This window comes from Pelodiscus sinensis, chromosome 9 (genome assembly GCF_049634645.1).
Source record: "Pelodiscus sinensis isolate JC-2024 chromosome 9, ASM4963464v1, whole genome shotgun sequence".
Taxonomy (NCBI): Eukaryota; Metazoa; Chordata; order Testudines; family Trionychidae; genus Pelodiscus; species Pelodiscus sinensis.
Window position 1 is genome coordinate 50,525,252 of NC_134719.1, and position 12,173 is coordinate 50,537,424.

The following is a 12,173-nucleotide window of genomic DNA, read 5'->3' on the forward strand; positions in this document are numbered from 1 at the left end:
AAAAGATGATTTTTTTTAAAGATTCTTTTGAAAAAGCCTCTTTCGAAAAAGAGTGTCTAGACTACAACCAGTACTTTCGAAAAAGCAAGCTGTTTTTTCAAAAGAGAGCACCCAGGCAGTCTGGATGCTAAGGCACAGTTTGCATTACATAGCACCTTTTTTTGAAAGAGACTTTTGAAAGAGCACTTTTGATAAAAGTCATTCTTCCTTGTGCAACGAGGTTTTCCATGGTCAAAAAAACTGCCACTTTCTTTCGATTTACTTTTGAAAGAATGTGGCAGCAGTCTAGACACAAGGGAAGTTCTTTCGAAAAAAGGCTACTTTTTTTCAAAAAAACCCTGTTGTCTAGATACATCAGGGGTGTCCATATCTTCTTTCTGAAGTCTGTCTCAAAGCATTCAGTAGGAAAATGTATGAACTTTCCCCAGTTTTCCCTACAAAATTATATTCAGACCACCTGAAGGTCCTTGCCTCATGTTTGTATAGTCATAAAATTGAAGGATTGTATGGGACCTCAACAGGTTTACTAGTCCACCCCCATGCACTCATGGCAGCATTAACTATTCTCTATACCACTCCTGACAGTATTTGTATAGCCTCCTCTTAAAAATCGACAAAAACTTGATTCAAGAACCTCCCTAGGCAATTTGTTTCAGGGCTTAAGGATCCTGACAGGAAGTTTTTCCTAATGTCCTTTGCTGCCTCTTAAGACCTTTGCTTCTTGTATATCCTCAGAAGGTAACAAGAACAATTTTTCTATATCCTCTTTGTAACGACCATTTTATATTCCTGAAAAGTGCTATTAGTCCTCCCATCCCTCCCCCCACTGTGTTTTCTTCTTTAAACTAAACAAAACCAGTTTTTTCAGTCTTTCCTCATAGGGCATATTTTCTAGACCTTTAAGTGTGTTTGTTGCTTCTCTCCAATTTCTCCATATGTCTCCTGAAATGTGGCACCTTGAACTGGACACAATGCTCCAGCTGAATCCTAATCAGCATGGAGTTGAACAGAATTACTTGTTATGTCTTGCTTACAACACTCCTGCTAATATATCTCAGAATGATGGATTTTTTTTCAAAATGTTACATTCATGACCCACATTAAGCTTGTGACCCACTATGACCCCCAGATCTCTTTCCACAGTGCTCCTTCCCAGTCAGTCATTTCCCATTTTGTATATGTGCAAGTGATTGTTCTTTTCTTAATGGAGTCCTTTCAATCTGTCTCTATTGGATTTCATCCTGTTTGCTCAAGATCGTTGCTCTAGTTTGTCCAGATCATTTGAATTGGTCCTGCCTAGAGCAGGGGGCTGGACTTGATGACCTTCTGAGGTCTTTTCCAGTTCTATGATTCTATGATTCTATTAATTTTATTTCTATCCTCTAAAGCACAATCCCTTCCAGTTTGGTATTGTCTGCACATTGTATAAGTGTCCTCTCTATGCCAGTATCTAATCACAGTATCTAATGACTGGGCCCAGAACTGACTCTTGTAGACCCCACTTGATAACTCGTCCCACTCTGACTGTCACCACTGATAGCTACTTTCTGGGAATGGTTTTCTAAACAGTTAGGCACCCACATTTATCAAGCTCCCATCTAGATGTTTTCCTCTAGATTGTTTATGAGAAGGTCACGTAAGACAGTATCAAAATGCATACTAAACTCAAGATATGCCACATCTACCACTTCTTCCCTATCCCCAAGGCCTGATATCCTGTCTAAGAAAACTCCACATGACTTGATCTTGAGAAATCCATGCTGCTACTTATCTTCTAGGTGTTAGAAAATTGATTGTTTAATTATTTGCTCCATTATCTTTCTGGGTACTGAAGTTTTATCGCCTGGTCTATAACTCCCTGAGTTGTCCTTATTTCCCTTTCTGGCATTATATTTCCCCTTCTCAGGAATCTCTATTGTTTTCCATGACTTGTCAAAGATAATTACTAATGGCTCCAATATCTCTTCAGTCAGCTCCTTAAGTATTCTAGGATGCATTTCATTCAGCCCTGGTGACTTGAAGACATCTAACTTGTCTAAGTAATTTTTAATTTATTCTTTTGCTTTTTTAAATGTCTGAACGTCCCCCATTTTCACTGATATTTATTATGCTAGGTGTCCAATTCCTTCTAAATGTTTTGGTGAAAACTGAAATAAAAATGTCATTTAGAACTTCTGCTATTTCCACATTTTCTCTTATTGTTTTTGTCTTCCCCCCCTCCCCACATTGTGTAACAGTTTATTCTGCCATTGGCCTTCCTTTGTATAATATTTTTTTGTTCTCCTTTATGGCTTTTGCTAGTTTAATCTCATTTTGTGCCTGGTCCATCATGGAAATACATGTATCATATTTATAAATACAAATAAATAGCATGTATCACATTTAGTGATGGAATATTAAAACTGTGTAGATTTCCAAATCTGAAATTTCCTAGATGGCTTCTGAATGTATTAAGGGTATTTAAGACAGCTGTTAATTTTATCAGCAATAAACAGCAAGTATCAAATATTTCTCCATGGAGTGCTTTTATGCACGGTAGACTGTGGCTATTCGTGTATGTTTTCCAAAGTATTGTGCTGCAAGAGTCTTATGAACTCTTTGGAGATTCAAACCTTACTTACCATAATTACATTACTGTACCTCCTTATTACTCAGGAAGCCAGCGGTGGTTTTTAATTTAAACATTAAGTCACTTTCTGGCTTTCAGAATGATAAGCTGTAATGTGTTTCTTTAGGTGAAGCTTAAAATCCAGAGGATGATTAATTATATGAACATATGAAAATTAAAGGTAGAAAGGATCCTCTTACGGAAAGTCCTCCCCTGGATGCTTGTAATGCCATTATGTATCTCTTCATGTCTCTTGTTCTTCCTCCTTTTGATGTGTATCTTGTTCAAACAACAGCAGCAACAATGCTTCCTACTGTTACACACTGTAGAGAAGAACAAAAAGAGGAACTGAATTCACTGAGTTTGGGCAAACATGGTCTACCCACTCTACAAACACCCCTTTCACCTCAAGAGAAACTCTTATGCATGGATACTGCACAACTCAGGGGGATTGTAGGATTTACAGTGCATTGGTCCAGAAAGGGGCAAGGTCATTATGATTTTTTGCCCTGCATATTACTAATTTTGGAATAGGGTTGGATCTGAACCAAGTGACTTTCCCAAAGCTGAAAATTCATATTGTACAAGTGCTCTCTATGTATCTTCATTAAAATTCCATCCAGGTATGTCACTCACTGGTCCTGACAGTATATATATATATATTTTCTGTTTCATTCCTAGTAATTTTCTAACAAGCCCTTTGAGGTTAGGCTTGAATCTTGGAACACATATTTGGGATATTTATTCTGTATATTTTTTAATCTAATTCATCAATAGGCTTTGGATTAGGCAATTAGTGTTTAATCTTGCTCACATACGTAAAGAACAAAGGTTTTATTGCTTTCTATGCAAGGAGCATTTATCTTTTAATAGTTAAATATTTTAAATCTTAGGCTGCAGAGATGATGCTAAAGATCACAGTTTCTATTAACTAAAGAAGAACTTATTTCAGTTACTTATTTCATTTTATATTTAAGGATCTCAATAACAATATACAACATGTATCATTTTAAGCTTTGCACGTTTATTTTTGCATCAATAATAATTATACTTTAAGCATTTAAAAACTCCTGATAATGTGGAAAATCAATATTATTCTCCCACATATTATAGTACAGTCATAATCTTATTAATGATTTTAATTCCATCTGGAGAGCTTCAGCTTTACAGAAATAAAAGCATAGATCTGGCTCTCACAGCTGGAGTTTAGACCCCAGTAAATTTGATTTACCCTCATTTCAACACCATTAACTGTAATGCACTGAAACATTAGACATATTAACATCACAGTGCAGAACCCAGTTAATTTCTTCTATACCATGTTCATCTAAAGCAGTGGTCCCCAACCATTTGAGGTTGCCGGGCGCCAGGGAGCGTGGCCGTTCGCCCACCGGGCGCCAGGGGGTGGGGACACTTGCGTGCCCGGGGGTGCCCCCCCCATAGCCGCATGCCCGGGGGCGCCCCCCCCCCATAGCCACACGCCTGGGGCCGGCGCCTCCACCCTCAAGTGCCGCAAGCCAGGGGCCGGCGCTCCCCCCGGCAAGCGCCGCGCGCCCGGGGCTGGCGCTTCCACCCTCAAGCGCTGCGCGCCCAGGGCCGGCGCCCCCATGATCAAGCGCCGCGTGCCCGGGGCCGGCGCCTCCACCATCAAGCGCCGTGCGCCTGGGGCCGGCGCTCTCCCCGCCAAGCCCCGCTTGTCCGGGGCTGGCGCTCTCCCCCCCCAAGTGCCGCACGCCCGGGGCCGGCGCCCCCTGCAAGCGCCCCGCACCCAGAGCGCGGGCGGCCAATCCACGGCGCTCCCGGGTCCGACGCTCACCGTGCACCATGTGCCCGGGGCCAGGCCACTCCCGAGCACTTGGCGGGCGCATACAAATGCCTCTGCGGGCACCATGTTGGGGACCACGGATCTAAAGGCATTATCCAAAGCCATTTGGAGTGAGCGACAGTCTTAACCAGGCTAATAAAGTGTGTGTTTTTTCTTTCTAAGGTGGAACTCTTTTTCCCAGTAGACATTTCAAAACATTTCCTAGGGATAACAGTATTTTCAGTTTTCTGTTTCTCACTCCACTTTAGACCTCTAGAAAACAAACTGGAAGAAAGTAACTTGAAAAAGTTTGATATATCAGATATCAGTATTATATGGGTAGGATTCTCAAAGCTAGCAAAGGGTTTCAAATCCACAATTCTCATTAATTGTATGGTGTTGCTGAAAATGCAGTCATAATATGGGGGTTGGCGGAATTTGTATTCCTACACCATACAGAGTGGTAGCAATATGCTTGAGATGTGCAAAAAGATACATGTGTATAGAAGAATAAAAGTCATAGCAATATTTTATTTAGGCCAACTACATGCCACATATCTGTACTTTGAATGTAAAATGAAAAGGAAGGGTGTAATTATTTCAACACTTGTATCTGCATAGAAAATCAATAAGGTTACTTTGTTATTAATTTATATTGAGCCTTTAGCAAATCTCAAAGTGCTTTGCAGAATTAACTTACATAGGGGGATTACTTCCTGTCATCTCCCTCCCTTCCTGCAAAATGTAGGCACCTCTGGTAAACTCTGGTTCAGGACGAAGTTGCATGACTTTTTGTACATGGAATCTTCTCGAATACTCTTTAAATACAGTAGCATAGAAGGAAAGGGATCTTCAGCTACATAGGACCCTGTTTTCATTTGCATGTAACACTGCAAAACTTTAATTATTCAGGATGAAATTTTCATAAAATCATAGAATCCTAGGGCTGGAAGAGACCTCAGGAGTCATCGAGTCCAACCCCTTGCCCAAAGCAGGACCAACCCCAACTAAATCATCCCATCCAGGGCTTTGTCAAGCCATGACTTAAAAATCTCTAGGGATGAAGATTCCACCATACTAGGTGTACATCTAGATTACATGCCTCTGCCAACAGAGGTATGTAAAATAGGCTACCCAACATAGTCAATGAAGCGAGATTTAAATATCCCCGACTTCATTAAAATAAAAATGGCCACTACGCTGTGCCGGCTTAGCTGATCATCGGCACAGCACGTGAGTCAAGACACAGATTGGTCGACAAGGAATGCCTTTGTCAACCGCTCTCTTATGTCTCATGAAACGAGGTTTACAGGAGTGGTCGACAAAGGCGTTCCCTGTCAACCAATCTGCATCTTGAGTCGTGCACTGTGCTGACGATCAGCTGAGCTGGCACAGCGCGATGGCCATTTTTATTTTAATGAAGCCGGGGATATTTAAATCCCTGCTTCATTGACTATGTTGAGTAGCCTATTTTACATGCCTCGGTCAGCAGAGGCATGTAATCTAGACGTACCCTAGGAGTCTAACTCAGTCTGAAACCTTTTGGAATGTTTCAGCTAAAATGGTCCAGCTTTTGCTCAGAAGAAGATTAGGGCAGAGAAGTTTGACAGTGTGTGGTAAATTAAGCAGGGAATGGCAAGAAGGGAAAGGATAGACTCATGGGTAAGGGATTTGTCCCTGTCACAGAATTCCTTTAGGTTTGTGAGCGATGGTCATGTAAACCAAAATGTTCACTAGTGGCCCCCACGTGTTTTTCATATTCTCTGCACTAAACTTACCACCTCCGAGGGGTGATCTGTAGAAGCACTGTGCACTCATAGTTGCAACTGAAGTCAACGGGAGCTGTTCTTTGAATGGATATAGTGATATAAAATGCCAAGTACTGTGCAAAATCAGATTCTAGCTGTCCCAAATTGAGCACCTCCATTTATTTCACATCTTTGATAATTTTTTGCTTTAATGTCTGTGCCTCCATTCCCTATGTGTGAAATGGGAAAATACCTACTGGGCAGGGATGCTGTGAAGATGAAATCATTGACATTTATAAAGAACTAAGTCCCAGATCATCAGGCATGTTTAAATGCTTAAGAAACTATGAGGGACCACAGAAAAATCCACGAGGCAAATAGTAATTCTGTATTCTATTCATGGTTTGGATGGTATACAGTATACAAAGTATGGAGCCGCACATTGAACAGTGGGTATAAAACAAAATGTTGATTAGCTGCTTTTAAGTGAGCGCTATCTATACTGTGCAGTGAATAAGGCAATCCTATGGGGAAAGTTCTGCTTGATCAGAAAATTAATGATTGTATCATGATGCATATACATAAGAAAGATAAATTAATATTTCACAGACAACCTTAATTCTGGCATTTCCAGAAATGTGAGTGCTTGACTTTGCCACATTACCATTCTTTTAAAAAAATGCTATATAGCATTTAGCCTGCTACTGCTTCACTGACGTTCCTTTCACTGATAGAACTGAGCATAGAACTCAGCCTGTAACTTTGAATATGGTTCTTATTCTCTCATTTTCCATTCAAGCATGCTTACAGGAACATATTTTGCCGGGACGGCAAATTTTTGACTGGGGGGAGGATGTAAGCAGGGGCTGAACTGCTGCTTGCTGTCAGCCAGCTGAAAGGAGGGGTGGGTGTGCCCACTACAGTTGTTTAGCTCTACAAGGTAATTAACTGTTAACTGTTGACATGTAAACACTGCTCAGGAGAGAATCCAAGGTGTGGCTATGTAAATCCCATTCAGCCAGGGCTGATGGAGGGTCAGTGTTGGAATGGAATGTGGAGAATTGTATATAATTTGGGACTGTTGTGGGGGTCACTAATCATGCTACCCCTAAATGTGGGAACTGTCAAACATGCCACCAGTGCTTGCAGGAGAGACACCACCATCATGGTAAGAGGTCTCGGAAGAACAAGCCTCCCCCCTTCCAGAGTTGAGTGACCAGAGCTGGGGGAAAGGGTTAAAGGACTTGAGTCAGCCTGCTTCACACCTACCAGGTGTGAGCTATAAGACTGGCCCAGCCTGCACCTTTCCCCCTTTGTTTTAAGGACAGACCTAAAGCAGACTCCCTGAGGAGTCTTTTTGTTTGCTAGTCCAGTGAAAGCTGGATTCATTTGAGAGCTGAAATCACTGGTTTGGCTGAGAGTTGAAATCACTAAGCTGAAATCACTGGTTTGGCTGAGAGCCAGACCTACTGCAGCCAGTAGAGTGGCAGCAGGTGAGGAGCGGCGACTAGCGGTGTGGTGCGGCGGCAGGCGAAGAGCAGCCATCAGCGGCGTGGCGATGAGCGGCCATTAGTGGCGTGGCGTGGAGCGGCGGCAGGCGAGGAGCGGCCATTAGCGGCGTGGCATGGAGCGGCAGCAGGCGAGAAGCGGCGACCAGTGGCGTGGCGTGGAGCGGCAGCAGCGGCGACAGGTGCCCAGCGGAGCGTCCAGAGGTGTGGGACGAGACAGCTGGTGAAGCGTAGCGGAGTTTTGTATAAGGTGCCCCCTATCTATCTCCCCACCCCCATTTCTACCCAGGTTGGGAGGTGAAACCCTGCGGGTGAACTTTGGGACTCTGGGTGGCACAGAGACTTTTGGGGAGTCGGTGGACTTCGGGCGAATCTTGGCCGGGGTGGGGGCTCATGTTTGGGTTATGAACTCTGTTTGTGGTGTTTTCTCCAAGCTAATGCCGTATGAATTCTACCTCTGTTTCATTAAATGTTCTTTCCCTACACTCAGACTCAGTGCTTGCGAGTGGGGAAGCATTGCCTCTCAGAGGCGCCCAGGGGTGCGTGAATTTCCCAGATCACTGGGTGGGGGCTCGAGCCGGTTCTTTGTGAGATTGACCCCAAGATATTGAACCCAGCCCTGGTTCCTGCCAGGCCTACCCGGCAGAAGGGCTACACTTACAACTAACTTCTAATGTTTGAAGAGTTCCTTCCAAGACAAGGCATGCTGTCTTGACAGGAGAAATACAGGAAAAGTACTGATTCAATTTTTTAAAATGTTTATCAAAGCTGAAAGTGTATGAGGAAGAAGGGGCAGAGAAATCTCAGTTTTATTGCACACAGCTCTCAATTAATAATATTGTCCACATACATGGGCTTTATCTATGTTTAACTGCCTCTCCAGAATACTCAAAGAAATATAGGAAAAGATACCTTAGGCTGTGCCTAGACTGCAGGGTTTTTTCGAAAAAACTTTACCTGCATCTAGACTACAGCCGCGTTCTTTCAAAATTAAATTGAAAGAATGCGGCACTTTCTTTCAATGGCGATACTCCTCATTGCATGAGGAAGAATGCCTTTTTCGACAGAGATCCATCAAAAATAAGTTGTGTGGACGCGTGGAGACCTTTCTTTCGAAAATAAGGGCCTTCAGGAAGAAGCCCTGATGGACAATCTGGGGCATGCCTTGCATGTCTCTGGTTCCTGTCTGCAGCCATCTTTTAAAGGGACAGTCACCCTCACAGCCAGTTGTGGCAGCAAAGCAGCCAGAGCACACGGCTGTTCCAGTGCAGCCATGTCTCAGCCCCAAGACCCTCCTGGCTCTTCCAGACAGCTTTCTGGGGACCCAACCAGGGACTCCAAACGCCGGGCACCGGCATGGTCTGGGCCAGAGCCCAAGACCCTTCTCGAGCTCTGGTCAGAGGAGGAGGCCTTACAAGCCCTAAACACCAGGTGGTGAAATGCAGACATTTTTGGCCACATGGCAAAGGCCCTGGCCAAGAGAGGGCACCACCCCCATCCCCAGGACCAGGTAAGCTCTAAAGTAAAGGAGCTGCGCCAAGGCTATGTAAAGGCCAGGGAGGAGAGCTCCCATTCTGGGGCTATTATTCAGAGCTGTCCCTGATACTTGGTGGTGGGGAAGCACGAACACCACTGCGTCTCGTCCAGTCTGGCTTGGGGGACCCTGTGGTGGACGCTCCAGAGCAGGACCTAGAGCAATCCAGGGAGTCTGGAGACGGGGAGATGGTACCGGAGGAGGAGGACAGCGAGGAGACGGTGACCCTCACTCTGGAGCCAGTCACCCAGACCCCAGAGGCCTCCCAGGTGTCATCTGATGCTGGAGACGAAGCAGCAGGTGAGTCCAGTGAGCTCATGTAACACACAGGGTGGGGGAGGAGGGTGCACAGTGGGTGATGCACAAGAGAAACCTGTAATGTTCACCGTGGGCATCATACAGCTGGCTGTGCATGTGCCAACATGTTCAGTGGTAGAGTGTGACATATGAGGGTGCACCACGTGGTGGCATAAACCATGTCCGGAACACATCCGGGTGGGTTGTCAGTGCAAGATCCCATTGGCACTTTGGGACCCCTGTGATGCTCAGGCTGATGCCCAGGTCACACATGGTGTTACCTTCAGAATGTCTGAGTCCCCTGTCTGAAGGAGAGGGCATGCCCTTTTGGACAGCTGTTACACACATGACTGATTGTGTCTTCCTCTTTTCCTCCACAGCTGGACCAGCCGTGCAAGAGGGCCACAGCATCCCAGCCCCACCTCCATCCCGGGGACATGGGAGCTGCAGACACAGGCATGTCTATGCAGACATCCTGAGGCAGTATGTGGCGGCCGTGCAGGAGCTCAACACCATCCTGCGAGAGAGAGCAGAGGCAGAGGCTTGGTGGCATGATCGGCTGATGGAGGAGCTTGTCCAGCAGCGCACATCCCTATGTACCACTCTCAGGGAGGTCTGTGGCTTGCCCGCTCCTGTGCCTGGTCCTGCTCCTCCAGCACCCCATGAGCCCATCCCACCAAACCCCCTTCCACAGCATCATCCCTTTCCCCCCTTGTACCTCCCTTTCCCCCAGCTCTCCCTGGGTATGTCTACACTACCCCGCTAGTTCGAACTAGCGGGGTAATGTAGGCATACCGCACTTGCAAATGAAGTCCGGGATTTGAATTTCCCGGGCTTCATTTGCATAAGCGGAGAGCCGCCATTTTTAAAACCCCGCTGGTTTGAACCCCGTGCAGCGCGGCTACACGGGGCACGAACTAGGTAGTTCGGACTAGGCTTCCTATTCCGAACTACTGTGGAACGTGGAACGAGGTTACTCCTCATGAAAGGAGGGTAGTGTAGACATACCCCCAGTTCCCCAGCTCCTCTCTCCCCCTGGTCCTCCTCTCCCCCAGGCCTCCCAGACCCAAGTGCACCTACCCTCTGTCGTCCAGCCAACAGACAGTCTCCCCACCCGATCCGGAGGCAATGGTGGACCCCGAACACGAGTCACCAGCAGGAGACTGCGAGTAGGCAAGCACCGTGCAACCTGATCCTCTTTCCCCCTCCAGATTTCAAGCACCCCCATCACCCCAGTTAAATACCAAACATTGTGTTTAAGAAAATGTTTATTGTGCATAGTTTGTCATTAAAGTATACTTTCTCCAGCAAAAATAAACAAAAGCTTTTTTATATTTGCAACAGTTATACCTTCTTTCAGCTATTGATATTTATAACAATAAAACAGAAGTTATTCTTTTCAGACAAACCCTGGTGTTTATTAATTCTACAAACAGAGTCAGGATAAGGGTTGAGGAGGGAAGCTTGTATTGGGCCAGGGCCAAGCTCCCAGACAGGAGCCCCTCAGGAGAGTCAGTGGCCTCTAATAGAGAATCACTCCCATAGAGCCTCCTGGATGCAAACAGCAGACCGGTGAGTCTGGCGGATGCAGCTGTCCGGGGGTGGACACAGTGCCTCTCCTGATCATCAGCACCTGTACCCCACCCTGGTAGGAAGGCCTCCCCTTTCCTATCCACCAGGTTATGGAGAATACAACACATGGCCACCACCTCAGGGATGTTGTGTTCCCCCATGCCTAGACGTGTGAGCAAGCACCGGAATCTCCCTTTTAAACATCTGAACACACATTCCACCTGGTTGTGAGCCTGGTTAAGATGAGCATTAAACTGCTCCTTGCTCGCATCCAGGTGACCGCTGTAGGGCTTCATCAGCCATGGTATCAAGGGGTAGGCGACATCAGCCACTATGCACACCGGCATGTGCACATCCCCAAACGCAAAGTCACAATGCGGAAAAAATGTTCCTGCCTAAAGCCTCCGGTAGAGGTACGAGTTCCTGAAGATGCGGGCATCATGTGCCCGCCCTGACCACACAACACAAATGTCAGTAAACTGGCCACGACGGTTGACCAGGGCCTGGAGGACCATTGAAAAGTAGCCCTTTCTGTTAATGAATTGGGCTGCTCGATGGGGCGGTGCACGGATTGGAATGTGTGTCCCATCGAGCGCTCCTCCACAATTCGGGAAGCCGAGTGCAGCAAAGCTGGCCACGACGCTGTCCAGGTCTGCTAGACAGATGAGCCTGTTCAGCAGCTCAGAATTGATGGCCCTCAGCACCTGCAGAAAGAGACAGACAACAAAATGTTAGAAGGGGTGCCTTATCTCTTAGGAGGAGAACCTACCACCCACCTTCCCCCTCAAGCATCCCGAGAATCCCCTCCTCAGAACTTCCCCCACCACTTCCCCCCGCAGCTCAGGGTGAGTGGAGGAGCTCCCTCCCACTCCCACTCCCACTCTCACTCCACCTTGCCCTTTCCTGACAGTCTCCCTTCCCCCCCCCAAACTGTGACTGTCCCCTAACAATGATTTACCTCCATCAGGATGGATCCAACAGTAGACCTGCCCACTCCAAATTGGTGTTCCATGGAGCGGTAGCTGTTGGGGGTGGCCAGCTTCCAGAGGGCAATAGCGATCCTATTTTCCAGGGGGATGGCGGGCCGCAGGGGGATGGCAGG

At 46.2% G+C, this 12,173-nt stretch overlaps 1 long non-coding RNA gene across 2 annotated transcripts in view; it reads right to left on the reverse strand.

Moving 5' to 3' along the window:
• The window catches only part of LOC142830606 (uncharacterized), a 127,798-nt gene that overhangs the window by 16,472 nt on the left and 99,153 nt on the right, over positions 1 to 12,173 (reverse strand). For both annotated transcript variants that reach the window (XR_012906002.1, XR_012906001.1), the window contains exon 3: positions 2,809 to 2,931. This is a non-coding gene — a long non-coding RNA (uncharacterized LOC142830606). The remainder of the gene's footprint in view (positions 1 to 2,808; positions 2,932 to 12,173) is intronic.